Below are 14,502 nucleotides of genomic sequence, written 5' to 3' on the forward strand. Positions count from 1 at the left end.
GTAATATAGAAATTACAGTGAAACTTCGGTAAGTCGAACTTCAATAAGCCGAAAACTTCGATAATCCGAAGTGAATATTTGTTCCGGTCTTACTGTATGGAGAACTAATATTATTTATTTTTGATAAGATGAATTTCGTTGAGTCGAAATATTCAATAAGTCAAATTTTATTTCATGACTGTCGTCAAAGTCAACTCTATGAGTCAAAATCTTTTCTTTTTTTTTCTTCTCCCCAAAAGAAATCGTCCCCATTGTATTGCATCAAAAGGCGTCTAGACAAAGTGGATCAAATAAATCTCTGAAGCCGATCATTAGTGCATAAATTGGCAAGGTTTTTTTTTTGTTTTAAATTGTTCACTTCATTTCTTTCCATAGAAAAGAAAGACCAGCTCATAGGGGAAACCAAGATCTTGATTAAGGATAGCCCGAAAATGGGACTTAATAAAATGACCAAGAGGAGTGCGTATGTTTGGAATAAATTCACTTTTAGTGGAAACGGGGAAGGGAGGGTTATGAACTATTTTTGGAGATTTTTCGGTATTCTACAAAGCTGCTGGTTTTCCAAGACTGGCTTTTTTCTTTCTTTGTTATAGAAAGTTAAATTTTGTTGCGCCGTTTCATTTATTCCTGAACATTTAGAATTGAACTTTAAAATAGACTAAGAGAATATTTAAAATTTTAAGCTACCAAGAAAAAGTTGCATTTATTCGATTGTAGCATAGCATAGAAGAGGAAAATTTGATGTGCTTCTAAGTTTTCAACAATTTTAAAAAATCAAAAAAAAAAAAAAAACGTTTAGATTGGCGGTGCTACTTTTTTGGTGCTTTTCCTCCCTCTCACTCTGATGCTTTAAAAGTATCCAAGGACTGTTTAATGAAAGAACAAATTTCTGCAAAAAATATTTGATAGCAGTTTTTTTTTTAAATAGGTTTTTTTCCCTGGTAAGTAAAAATTGTTTTATCCAACATAAAGTTTTTAATTTGTTTTCAAACCTATTCAAACTCTTGAATTCATATTCTACATTAATTATGTCAAGTATGTATTGTCGCCTTAGAACAACAATAAGACCTCTAGTCCTAGGAATGACGGTAAGATATCAGGGTTGGCCGAATTGGACCCAATTGGGTTGGACCCAATGGGTTTTTTTGAAAAAACCCATTTAAAAAAAACCCATTATTTAGCCCATTTTTGGGTTTTTTAAAATTTTCTGAAAAGTTTTTAAAAAAAATTTATTAATTTAAATACTTTCACAATTTAAACTTCTTTTTTATTTGTTCTTCACCACAGACAATTATCATAAAATATGAATTTTGAACTTTAATCGTATTTCTTCACTTTTAACAGCATTAAAAAAATACTTCAAAGATTTTAAATAAATGTATTAAACTTTTTTCTTTAACTGGTCAATAAATAACTCAAATTATCTTGACCAAGTCCTGTCACGTCTGATTTTTTCAATATTTGTAGATTGTACAGAGGAAACTAATCTAGTTAAAAGGCTTTCATGTGAATTATTTTCTGCTAACCAACAGGTCACAAATCTCAAATAAACAAAAAATATATTTTTTAGAAATAAACAAATTTTTCAAACGGTCGACAGAAAACAGAACAGGTACAGTATTTTCATTATCTTACGAAAAAGTTCAATACTTCTTACTCTGTACACAGAAATAGAAAAACAGGCAACATAAAATTCAAAGAAATGTCTTGATTAAGCTGGAATTCAATAAAAAGGGATTTTTAAACTACTTGAGGTTCTACAGTAGTTTTACATAACAAAATGAAATACAAGAAAGTAAAATGCCAAAAACAAAAATGTAGTAATTAAAAACAAACAATAGATTTTATCACTCGAGAAGTAACTTAGCCTTAACTGTTGGTAATAATGAAAATTAAAAAATCTGAAACTTTACCATTCTTGGGTTTTTTTGTCTTTTATACTTTTATTCAGAAAACGCTGAATTTTAACTAGTTTTCCAGCTTTTTTTACCCAAAGATAATTTTTGCACTTTGTCCATATACTTACGCTACAATATGCTACAAGTACCCCACATTTTCCTTAAAAAAGACAAAAAACCCACATTTCTTTTAAAAAACCCAACTTTAGTTGGGTTTTTTTGGGTTTTATTTAAAAAAACCCTGGGTCCATGGGCTTTTTTTAAAAAAACCCGGGTTTTTGCCAACCCTGAAAGATATCCTATATGGTTGCTTTGAGTTAGGCTTGCCAGACGTCCCGGATTTCAGACAAAATTCCAGTGTCCCGGCTGGTTTACTTCACGTCATGGAAAATGATAAATTTGACTTCAGATGACCAAAATAGTCGAAAAATAATTAACTGTGAAGGATTATTTAGAAAAATTACTTTGTCATTTGCAACATTAATATGTAAAATTAATATTGAATTAGCTTGTGAAGGTTTTTACAACAATATTAAAACCAAAAGAGTTCTAGTTAATGACAAGTACATGCAAATATTGTTAATTTTTTTCCTTATTCAAAGTGTTTCTCCTTTCTTAAGTAACTTAAAAGTATAACGTGTTGAAAATAAAATGTTCAAATTTATCTGTTTGGATCATATATTATTACTCCTGGTTTTAGTTTATGATTTAGTATCCATTTATTCATCGCATCCCCTGCAACTTTGACTTATTGAAGTTCCACTGTATATTGCAACTATAACAAAAACCCTTTAAAACGGCCACCCCCTCTGAATGGCCGAAATTTCACAAAACGGAGGGGTGGTCGCTCAGAGAGGATTCACTGTACCATACTAATTGAAGAGTTGAAGAGGAGAAGCTGTTCAGCGTTAGGTCCTGGCGTGAGATCGGCAGTGGAAATCGTTAAAAACGAAATCATTTTTCACTTGATTTCGTTCAATCTAAAATAATGGGATAAATGTTGCACAGCATGAGTAGTAAATAGTGGAGCAAATGTTGATTTGTGATTTTAGTATCTGATAGTAGCAATCTTCTATCATCATCTTTGCTAAGTATTTCGTTGCATAACCTGAAGATAATCACTCGCCACTTGGTGACTAAAATTACTTACTTTTAAAATACCCAACCATCCACTTTCTTAAAGTCCTACCTGCCATAGATAATTATTTCTTTTTTGATTTTTTTTTCAGCTAGTCATTTTTTAGTTTGATTTAAAAAAGATATCAAGTTCTCACACAGTATTCCATATCGCTGTCGAATAAGAAAATGATGCACACATTTTAATATTTTTTTAAATAAAAAATTTATGCTTGTGGAAATATTAAATCTTAAAATTTCTATTATTCTACTTTTTATGATTCTTACGTTATAGTTTGGTTTCATTTCTATGCCAATGCTTTCTTTAAAAACAAAAAAATCCTGTATCAACTGCCTATTAGTGATAAAAAAGTTGCTTCTGAACTTAGTGAGTCACCAGCGTCTGGTAGACCCTTTAAAATTTAGAATTTTTAGGGCTACTTTTATATGCATCAAGGTAATACGTCATAACAGATTATACCTGTAATTATTAGTTAAAATGGATGTTACTAAAAAAAAATAAAAAATTCATGGCTGCTCTCGAGATAAGCTTAACGTTACATAATGTGACCATGGCCTTTTATTTAAATTACTTTTAGTTGCAACTAAGGTTTCTATTATTTTCTCTCTAAAAAATCTTTTGGGAATATTTTAGGTAATTTTTACTTAAAAACGTATTTTCTTTTCAATTTATTTATCCATTTTCAGTTTTTTTTTCTGGAGTGGCAGAATGGTTGTTTTATATATTTTCAAATAATGTTTTAATTTTTATATTGTTTTTATGTATGTATAAAGTTTCATTTAATTTCGGCACACACTTTTCTTGAAGGTGAATTACATTCATAAGGATGAGAAGGAGTAAAAAGAAATAATTCCTCATGTGTAAGTTTGGTTTGTTGACTTGCGGAGACATTTGTATAGTACAAAATTTCTTCATAAACGGTGATCTTCATCATAGATGGTTGAATTATTCAGCACGCCAAAAGGAAATTTCTGAAGGGTTGGGGTGTTTTTTCCAAAGGTGCTTACGGCAGCTTAATGTTTATAATCCTATTTGCAAAAGGCACTGGTGTAAATACCAATTGAGCCTTACTCATGTGGAGTATATACTAGTGTCTTTTAGTGGAAGCATGTTCTCTGATGACTTTTTTTGGTTTTGATCACTTTTGCACCGATAAAAAGGCTTTATTGTAACCTTGAAAGAGCTATATGCTACATATTTTTTACAATTACTGCTTTATTTACATTTTTTTTCTTCATTTCAATCAGTTTTATAATAATTTATTTAGAAGGACTGATCAATTTTTCCATCAAAGACTAGTGAACTATGAAATTCCTAAAGGAGCAGTTTTTTTTCCAATATAAATTTTATTTCTGGTTAGTGGTCAGGGCCGGATTTGGAAGTGTGGAGGCCCCGGGGCAACGAAGGAGTGGAGGCCCCTAATCAGGGTTCAAAAAGATCATCATACTTTCCAAAATATCCAATACTTTGATATATATCCGAGTATTTTGATATATCCGATATTTTCGATTTTTTTTGACCCTTGAAAGTTAGGATACTTTGTAAAAATTTCATTGTGGCGGCCCCTTTGTTGTGGAGGCCCAGGGGCAGTAGCCCCGCCTGCCCTCCCCAAAATCCGGTCCTGTTAGTGGTCATATATTTACTAAAATGCTTTTCGTTGCTACAGGGTGCAGTTCAACACCATTTAACAAGATTGATACGTGGAAATTTTCTTAAAATTGTACATTAAAGCTGGCAGTTACTTTGCAAAAGCAACAAGATTTGATGGATTACAAATCTGGCTTGTCGATTTCGTCTTCCAGCCAGTATGTCTTCATCATTCCCTTTCCCTGAAAGGAAAAAAAAAGAATTAGTGACATTTTTAGTTGCCAAACATGATCAACATTCTCAATAATTTTAATATTTAATAATAAGTTGAAGTGTTCTAGGCATCATATTTCTAAAAAACAGGAAATCGGTGATACTAACTCTTATTCTGTGGATTACAAAGTACGCAAAAAAGAAAGAAAAAAAAAAGTAGTCTTTGGTAGAAACATTTTTTTTTTCTCTCCCCCCCCCCCCTCCTTCCCGCACCTTCCATCATAACTCTGCGCAAGTTCTATTGGGTTCAAATTTAGCCATAATTGCTTTGATTAAAGGATGTTGAATATTTCTTTAAAAAATACCTTGTATTTTTCTAAATGAAATTTATGTTAGTCAACATTTTAAATGTCTTTTGGTTTTGAGTTATTTTGTGACATAGTGCAAAATTAAATAAGAAGCAATGTTCACTTCAACAGATCAGCTAACTAATAATCCACATTTCATCCTTTATTGCAGTGAGGCAATGCCGTAGCTAGCCGAAGGGGGAGGCAGAACCCCAACCCCGAAATTTTCAAGTTTTATATGCCACAAAAAACCGTAAAAAAAATCGTTTTTCGAATGGCAACTAGGAAATATTCAAGATGTCCCCTCTCCCCGCAATATCACCAAAGATCATCTAAACTTTCGTTTTTAGGGCTTCAATTTCGAAAAAAATTCCGTTGGAGCTCCCCGAAGATTACCGAAAAAGTGTCTTCAAACCTCTCCTTCCGCTAGCATTACCGAAGATCGCCTTAAAAGCTCACTTCAAATATTTCTCGGAGGAATGTCTCTCCGCCCCCTCCCCTCTCGCCAGCGTCGTTAAAGATTATCTTAAATTTAGGTTTCAGGGCTTGAAATTCGAAACTTTTCCGGAGGAGAGCTTCCGAAAACTCCTCCCCTTGCATCATTGAAAGTCAACCAAAATTACGTTTTTAGAGCTTCAATTGAGAAACATTGCTGGTCCCCTTAACGTCACCAAAGATGGTCTTATTATAACCACATTTTGAAGATTTCAATTTGAAAAAAATCCCGGGTATTGGCCCCGAATCTCTCTTCTCCCTAACATTACCAAAGATCGTCTAAAACTGCGTCTTTGCGACTATAAAATTAGGTTTCGGGGGAGATTCCCCGACCGCCCTCCCTCTTATATAGCATAAGAGATGGTAATCAACAATTGCATTTTAAAACATCCAATTTCAAGAACGGACCAGGGGATTGCCTCTCCTCAGCCCCCCCCTTTACATTACCTAAAATTATCTAAAATGCAAATTAAGAAAATTTCTGGGGTCGGGTCTTTGAATCTCTCCTCCATTTCAGTGGCGGATCCACGGTGGGGGGGGGGGGGGATTAGGGCGATGATCCCCCCAAAAGGTTTGTAAATTTGAAAATTTTCCAGGAGAAAGCTACCAAACTCTCTCTCTCACCCCCCCCCCCCAAAAAAAAACATCACAAAAAATCGCTTACAATTGTATTTTTGGGACTTGAAATCCAAATAGTTTCAGGAGAGAGTCCCTGAACCCCTATCTCTAATGTCATCGAAGATCGTCAAAATTTTGAACTTTTGGGGCTTCAATTTCGAAAAAATCGCTGGAATCGACATTTTTTTTCGAACATGTCGTTAAAGAGAGCCTTCAACTTTGTTTTTAGAATTTCAATTCCGAAAAAATTCCGGGAGAGAGCACCTGATCCCGAGCCCTTTACCTAACATCAATGAAGATCCACTAACATTTCATTTTTGAAGCTTCAATAGCAAACCTTCAATAGCTTCTGGACCCATTCCTTCCCTTAACGCTACCAAAGATGGCTGAAAAGCTTCAATTTGGAAAATTTCCGATATAGAAAGTTTCGATCTTTGTTCCTTCTCCCTACTTCATAAAAGATGGCTTATAACTGCGTTTTCAAGACTTCATTTTCGAAAAATTTCAGCGCTCATGTAACTTCTTTCCTCATATTTCAACATAATTTAAAGATCATCTAAAACTGCATTTTTGGAACTTCAACATTGAAACTAGTGATTGCAATACTGGTATACCGAATACTGGTATTTTGAGCGATTTTGCGAGTTCGAAATACCGGTATTTGCTGACGTAAAATACCGGTATTATCGGTAGTAGCTAAAAATAATCAGTATTTTTAATTAAAGAGTTTTCAATTTAGAGTATTAAATGTATGTGCTTTTATTTTAAATGTACATTTCTTTTTATATGATACAAAGCCAAAATCAACCTATTAATGTAGAAATTTTGCTTCAAAAGCACAAAGTAATAGAATATCATTAAATGAAAGTAGTAAAAAGATTGCAAAATGATATTTTCATTACTAGATGTTGAGATGAATCGCATTTTCTTGCTCATATGCATGGGCGTCGCTGGCTCTTCGTTATTGGGGGGGGGGGGGGACGATTGATGCAATGCAAAACAATCACCAAGGGGTTATAACCCCCCCCCCCCCCATTTTTTTGAAAACGGGAACTTTAATTTAGCGATGTAAAAAGAAACGGGAAGCCTTCCAGCTCAAAAATAAAAAAATGATATAATGAATATAAGTAAGAATTAAATAAATATCCGTGTGCTGAAAAGTAAAAGAAGATAAAACAAAGTTCATAAGTACAAATTTTCAGGAAGCAGCAAGCACGTGTTTCGGAGTTACAAGAAACCCTTTTTCTATGTTAAAGAAGGGATTTTATTGGATAGCTCATTTTTATCGGTCGTGCTTGTTCATCAACATGATTTCTATACATATTATCTGTGAAATTTTATTAGCATTAAGCTAAAAAAGTTTTAACTCTGAAAATCGATAAAAACGGGTTTTTTGTATGTTTTGTAGGAACAGTATTTATGAAAGAGTTTTTCTTTTAAAAAATTAAATCTACTTGTGTTGATAAAAGTTATTTTTTGAAAACACTCACAAGCGAAACTTATTATTAAGGTTTTTTTTTTAAATTGATGTTCCCGTTTAGGAACGTTGACGTTCAAAAGGCTAAAAATACGGTCAAAAATCGTCTCAAATAAGCGTATTCTTAACGTTTCAATAAGATAACTGAAAATAAAAAGTTAGTCTCTAAATGCGAATCTAATCCCGTTAAAAGCGAAGCAAACAAATATGGATAAAATATTTGAGCGCATCAAGACAAAATACTACTAAATAAAGCAATAAAATAACAACATTTTCACTTTTCATTTTCAATGGAGAATAGCTCGATTTATTTCACAAGCAGCACTTTTAAATTTCGAAAAAAAAAAAAAAACTTACTAGATAACGGAACTCCCCTCCCCTGGTATTTTGTAGTGCAAAATACCCTAGGCGTTGCACTAAAATGCAAAGAAATTCAGAGAGTGGACTGAACATCGAACACATAATTAAATATCCATTTGATCACTGATCGTAAATATATCAAAATAATAATGATATAAAAATATCAGTAACTTCACTGTTATTGTGCGTTCATGAGGAGAAGAGACTTCGGAACGCCTTCCCGAAAGCAAAGCTAAGTTTAGCGCGGGGGTGATCGCTACCGCTTTCAATTGAAACAACCCTAAATTTGGCGGGGATTTAAATTTGTAAAAATGTCTTTGTGTTCTTTCCTTTCGTTTCTGGCGTCGCGTAATTGTCGTCTACGGGGAATCTATACTTTTTCAACTGAAAATTTCGGAACAAAAATATTGTATTTACAAAAAAAGTGAGGTATTTTGTTTTCCGAATGAAACATTTCTATTAAGGATAGGCTTTCTGAATTTTGAACGATATCCTTTTAAACACTAACGTCCTATATTCGAAATTGCAAGTGCGCTGATGAAAAATAAAAGGGGGGGGGGGGCAGGAAAACTTCATTGTCACACAGACTGGCATTGAAATGCTTAAGGGTTGCGTTCGTTTTGAAGCCTTAATATCTCTCTCCATCTCCCTCTCCCTTTTCTTGAGGGGGGGGATGACTTAGTAGCTCTTACGGGTTGGGTCTTTTTGATGCATCTGTATGGATTGTACAAAATTTCAGATCATATAGAGCGGATATACAGTCAGTAGATCTACAGTAGCAGTTATTTTTGAAAAATGATGAAAACATTATTCGAACAAAAGTTGCCCCCCCTCTCCCCCCCCCAAAAAAAAACTTGGTTGAACCAAAGGCGGGGACTGGGCAATTGTTCCAGAAACGATTTACATGTGAGAAATAAAAGTAAATGAGAAAACAATAAAAAATCAATCTGAAATATTTAAAGCAATTGACTATTAAAATCAAGGCTATTTCTCTAAGTATTGCATGAATGTTAATGTTTAGAAATATGTAATAATTTGCGATGCGTTATAAAAAGTGTCTTTGGTTTGAATACTGTTTTAAAATTATAGGTTCATCGGTTGAGTCCGGCTTAAGAGATGACGACTACCCCCAGGGCGAGTATTTTCAAGGCGGGGGGGGAGGTAACCAACTTCGTTTCTGGGGGGGGAGGCAGAAACGAAGTTAGTTATAGCACTTCAGTACACAGTAGCCTAACGTAAACACGGATTGTCCATAAAGGACGTTACACTTCACCTTAGCCTCTCCCTTCGTCACATCTCACGCAATGTTCGATGAACATATTGCTATAACGAACGCTTTTATTTGGACCAAAATATGTGAAATATTTCTTAGAATCCCCTCCTTCCCCCTTGAGACTAACTGTCCGAAGTTCATGAACCCCGAACCCTCTCTCCCTACCCCTTTCAAGCGTGACATCATTTGTGAACGACTCCTTAGGTACGACTCCTTAGGTTTGCTCCAAGTCAGCAAAATCGCAGTAACAATTGTTTTAAAGGAAAAGACCGCCCCCCCTCCTTCCTGGATAGCTCTAGTCACAATTTGTTTATGATCATGTATGTTTTTAATAAAGAATCATATCGCACTCCGGCAAGGAAAGTGACACAATTCAAAATCTGGGAAAACCGTACCGGCTATTGATTTAAAATCTAAATTTAGTGCTTTTTCTCGACACAAAAACCGCAAAGTTAGCTCACCTAAATGGTGCGGGGGGGGGGGGCGTAGAAACGATTTCATCAATAATGACACATCATTAAAATTTCATAATTTGGAAGAATATTTTTCGAGCTTAAAGTATGCATTATGTATCTATACTTCAAAAACTAATTAATAAACATGACATAATAAGTTGACTGCGCATATTGTAATGTTTGAGACTAAATCACTTAAAATTACTATTGCGTCAAACCTTAATTTTCTCCATTGCTGTTTTTTTTTTCTTGTGGTTGAGTCAGTTTCCTTGCCAGTGTGGGATATGTTGAACAACTGAATTAGGTTGACTATAGCAACGTTTCTTGATAAAAATAACGCATTTTACATTCAGAGCCAAGGACGGATCCAGAAACTATTTAAGGAGGGGGCGATTGATTTCACACCCTTACCCTTTTATAAATTCGCAAACCTCCGCCCCCCCCTTTCCAAACACCATGAAAGATCGTCTCATTTCAGTTATTTTGGGAAGGGGAGGGACTTCCTTTTCTACGAAATTGCGGAGGAGTGTACCAAACCCCATCCCTTACCTTAACGCCATCAAAGGTGTCCCATTAAAGTTCCTCTTTTTTTTTGGGGGGGGGGACTTCAATTTTCCAAACTTTCCTGAGAAGAGCCCTTGAACCGTATAACCCTATTTAATTTCATCTAAAATCTTCTAAAATTGAGTTTTTGGAACTTTGAAATACTTCCTATACAAAATTCAGATCTCTATCAGTAATGTGTTAAGAATAAGATATGTGCTACACTTTCCAGACAGCAAGAGCTTCGTCAAACTATTGAAGATAGGCTAAATCAATTTTCAACTTCAGTATCAAAGACATGCCGTGGAAGAGTTCTGCATCTCGACTCAAGGAAGGGGCGGTCGCCCCATCGCCCCTCCCTTGTGTCCGTCCTTGTTCGGATCTGTATTAGAATACGGGCGACAAACTTTTGCCTATTTTATGATCCCCACACGTAACGCTGTTCCGTAAAAGTACTGGAAGAACTGAATTACTTTTAGAGTAATCGAAAAAACTTGAATAAAAAAAGCATGTATATTTTTTCGTATTTACAAAAATAAATAGGTTAAAACAGTAACATAAAACGTTGTTTCAGGCACTTATTCAATTATTCTGTAGATAACCATATTGGCATGTGAAAAGCTTTAATTTTTGTTTTGTTCCTTTTTTCATTTCTGAAGAATAAAAGCCATATTGGGGAAAAAAAAATAGTACTAAAGTATTGAAATGTGTCACAGAGAGTGCAACTTACCTACTGAGGCTTCCAAAATTGTTCGTAGGCTTTAAATGTGTATGGTTAAAAATGAAGTGCCTATGAATCGAAATAGTAGTTCAATACTTTTTCATACTGTCTCGACATGATTACATCAATTCAACATTTTTTTTTACAAAATATTGACTGTTTGAAATGGGCTAAAAATGAGGTGACAGAGAAATATTTTCAGAAAAATCCGAAATTAAAGTTATCGTCTGTCGTTTTCTTTCTTTCTTTTCTTTTTTTTTTTTTTTGTTATTTTTTCAATGCGGTGATAGTTAAAAAATCTTTTGGCATTAATTTTTGCTTGTTCACTTTACAAATCTACGTATTATTTTAAAAATGACTCGTATTCGCAAAGTAACAACAAACACAATTCGAAAACGCATTAATTCTTCATTATATTCGAAGTAAAACAGTTCGAAATATTGCAAAAGTAGTTCATTTATCCCTAAGCACTGTGTAATATTTAATAAACGCTTTAAAGAAGAAAATCGGATCGAAAATAAGGTGAGGAATGGTTGACCAGCATAGTTAACAATATGCGATTAGAGATTTATAATTAGAATACCTATGAAAAACCCACGTTTGAGAGCTGTGAAAGTTTCAGCAGAATAGAAGGAAAAATTTTCCTTCCAATTTCACCTGCAACTGTTCACCGTGTTTTCAGAAAATGTTTACTTAGCGTGAAAGACAGAAAGTTTAGGATTGCCTTCGCAAAATCAATGATAAATTAACCCAAAACGTATAGAAATACACTGCAAATCTTAAAATACTTTTAAGTCGAACCATTGTCTTAGTAGCACACCTTTTTTTCGGGAAAAAAGGTGGGAGGTAATTTCTTAGAAAATTATAGAACACTCGTCTTCTTACAGCGCGATAACGATGGCCAATTGCAACCTTTCTCAGTGTTGGTCTGAAGTCTCATCCCCAAATGACGCATATAGAATCTTCCGATACCACGTGTTGGGGGCGTGGCCAAGTCTCAACTAGTGAAAAACGGACAATAATTTATAGCAGCGGAGTTATTATTTTTGATACATGTTGCACTATTGTATTATAATATTTTTTATTTCTTTCTTTAACTTACTTTTTTCGTTTCGCAACTTTACATAGTATAAAATGAAGTCTCCAAAAAGCGTCTGTGTGTTTGAACTCGCAACACTCGAGAACTACCCGGCCAATTTCGCTGAAATTTTCACAATTTGTTCCTTTAAGTCCTGAGAAGGTTTGCAGACCAGTTCGAAAACAATCTGATGAATAGTTCTTTTTTATTCCAATTTAGGCCCGATTTTCACATAATTCCCGAATATGGGGGTGAAAAATTACTCGCAAATAGTAATATTATATATCGTTGGAAAGGGAAGAATTTTCCGCGTTCTACGCAATTCGTTCCAATGCTCTAACTTAATTGCGGCGGGAGTTTTTTACGTTTTTAGCTCGAATTACTTTAGGCTTATCTGAAATTTAGGCACTACTTTCTTCATTAAATCCATCAATAAAAAGTGAAGGAATTGTCCCACAGTTTTCTTTTTGACAGCATTGGAAATAGCTGCTTTTTTTTTACTCCAGATCAAACTCGACCTAAGGTCGATAGTTTAACCCTCTATCTCCATTAGAAAAAAAGTTACAAGCGAATTAAATGAAGTTCAAAAATCTGTTCTCTATTCAAGTTTTTAACAATTTTATTTTGTGTTTCCACGGTAACGCTTTTTGAATCCATTGTTTATTTCCATCTTTCTCATTTTCAATTTTTATTAAACTTATTTTATTTTGTGTTTTCATGGTTACGTCTTTTAAATCCATCTTTCTCATTTTATTTTACTGTCTTAAAAGTATTTTAGTATTTGTCGTCGTTGTTTGGCGAGAAAATTTTGCTTGATGGCTTTTTTTCTTTCATTTAATCCTAGTTGTTCAAGATACTTCACTTGACGCAATGGTTTTTTTCAAGGTAGACCGAGCAAAGCCGGGCAACGCAGCTAGTTTACTTATAAACAGTAAAAATAATATGAATAGAAAAATATATTCTTTTAAATCGTTTTTTATCTTTGAAAGACAGGGAAGAACAAATTGATTTCCAGAAGAATAATGGAAAAATAAGCCGTACTATTCAACTTTCAAAGAAATAACAGTATGATTAACAATGCACGTGAATTCACACATTGACCTGTAATACACCCCAAAACATTTTCCTTTAAAGTAAAAAATTAAATAAAAACTTTATATCTTTCACTGTTCTTTTATAGCCTTACTAGTGGCACCCGCACGGCTTTGCCCGTAGTAGAACATTAAAAGGTCTTTTGATTCGCCTGTACATTTACAAATAATGTATGGTGAATTTCTCGCCAATTGGCTTGCCCATGTTACGGTTCCACGTTGTGAAAACTTGGTAATTTTTCTCGTCCATCTCATGATAATTTTGCTCGAGAAAATATTCTTGAAATTAAAATAGAAAAGGAATAAAATCGAGTTTTGGAAAAATCGCTTCGAGGTGCATACCCTCATGCTACAAACTAACTTTGTGCCAAATTTCATGAAAATCGGCCGAACGGTCTAGGTGCGTCACAGAGATCCAGACATCCTACAGACATTCAGACATCCTCCGGACAGAGAGACTTTCAGCTTTTTTATTAGTAATTTCATGAAAATCGGCCGAACGGTCTAGGCGCTATGCGCGTTACAGAGATCCAGACATCCTACAGACATCCAGACATCCTCCGGACAAAGAGACTTTCAGCTTTATTATTAGTAATAAAGATTATGTGAAAAAGGGCTTAAAATTTTAATAGAAAATTCATGAAATTGAATTTTTGAAAAATCGCTTCGAGTTGCACACCCCCATGCTTCAAAATGATTGTGTGTCAAATTTCATGAAAAGCGGCTGAACGGTCTAGGCGCTATGAGCCTCACAGAGATCCAAACATCCATACAGAGAGACTTTCAGGTTTGTTATTTAAAAAGAAAAGAAAAGAAGAAAGATAAAGAAGTAAAGAAAAGAAAGGTAAAGAAAGATAAATTTCAGAACAAATTCTTTCCCATTTTATTAAATTTCTGTGAAAAATGGGCTTAAAATTAAAATAGAAAAAGAACAAAATCGAATTTTCGAAAAATCGCTTCGAGGTGCACACCCCATGCTACAAACTAACTTTGTGCCAAATTTCATGAAAATCGGCCGAACGGTCTAGGCGCTATGCGCGTCACAGAGATCCAGACATCCATAACAGACATCCTACAGACATCCTCTGGACAGAGAGACTTTCAGCTTTATTATTAGTAAAGATAAAAATGTTCATTTTGTAAATGAATTTAATTAGAATTTAATTAGATTTTAGATCAAAATTATGCGCAAGGAAGAAGCATTCTCC

This window comes from Uloborus diversus, chromosome 2 (assembly GCF_026930045.1).
Source record: "Uloborus diversus isolate 005 chromosome 2, Udiv.v.3.1, whole genome shotgun sequence".
NCBI classification, from domain to species: Eukaryota; Metazoa; Arthropoda; class Arachnida; order Araneae; family Uloboridae; genus Uloborus; species Uloborus diversus.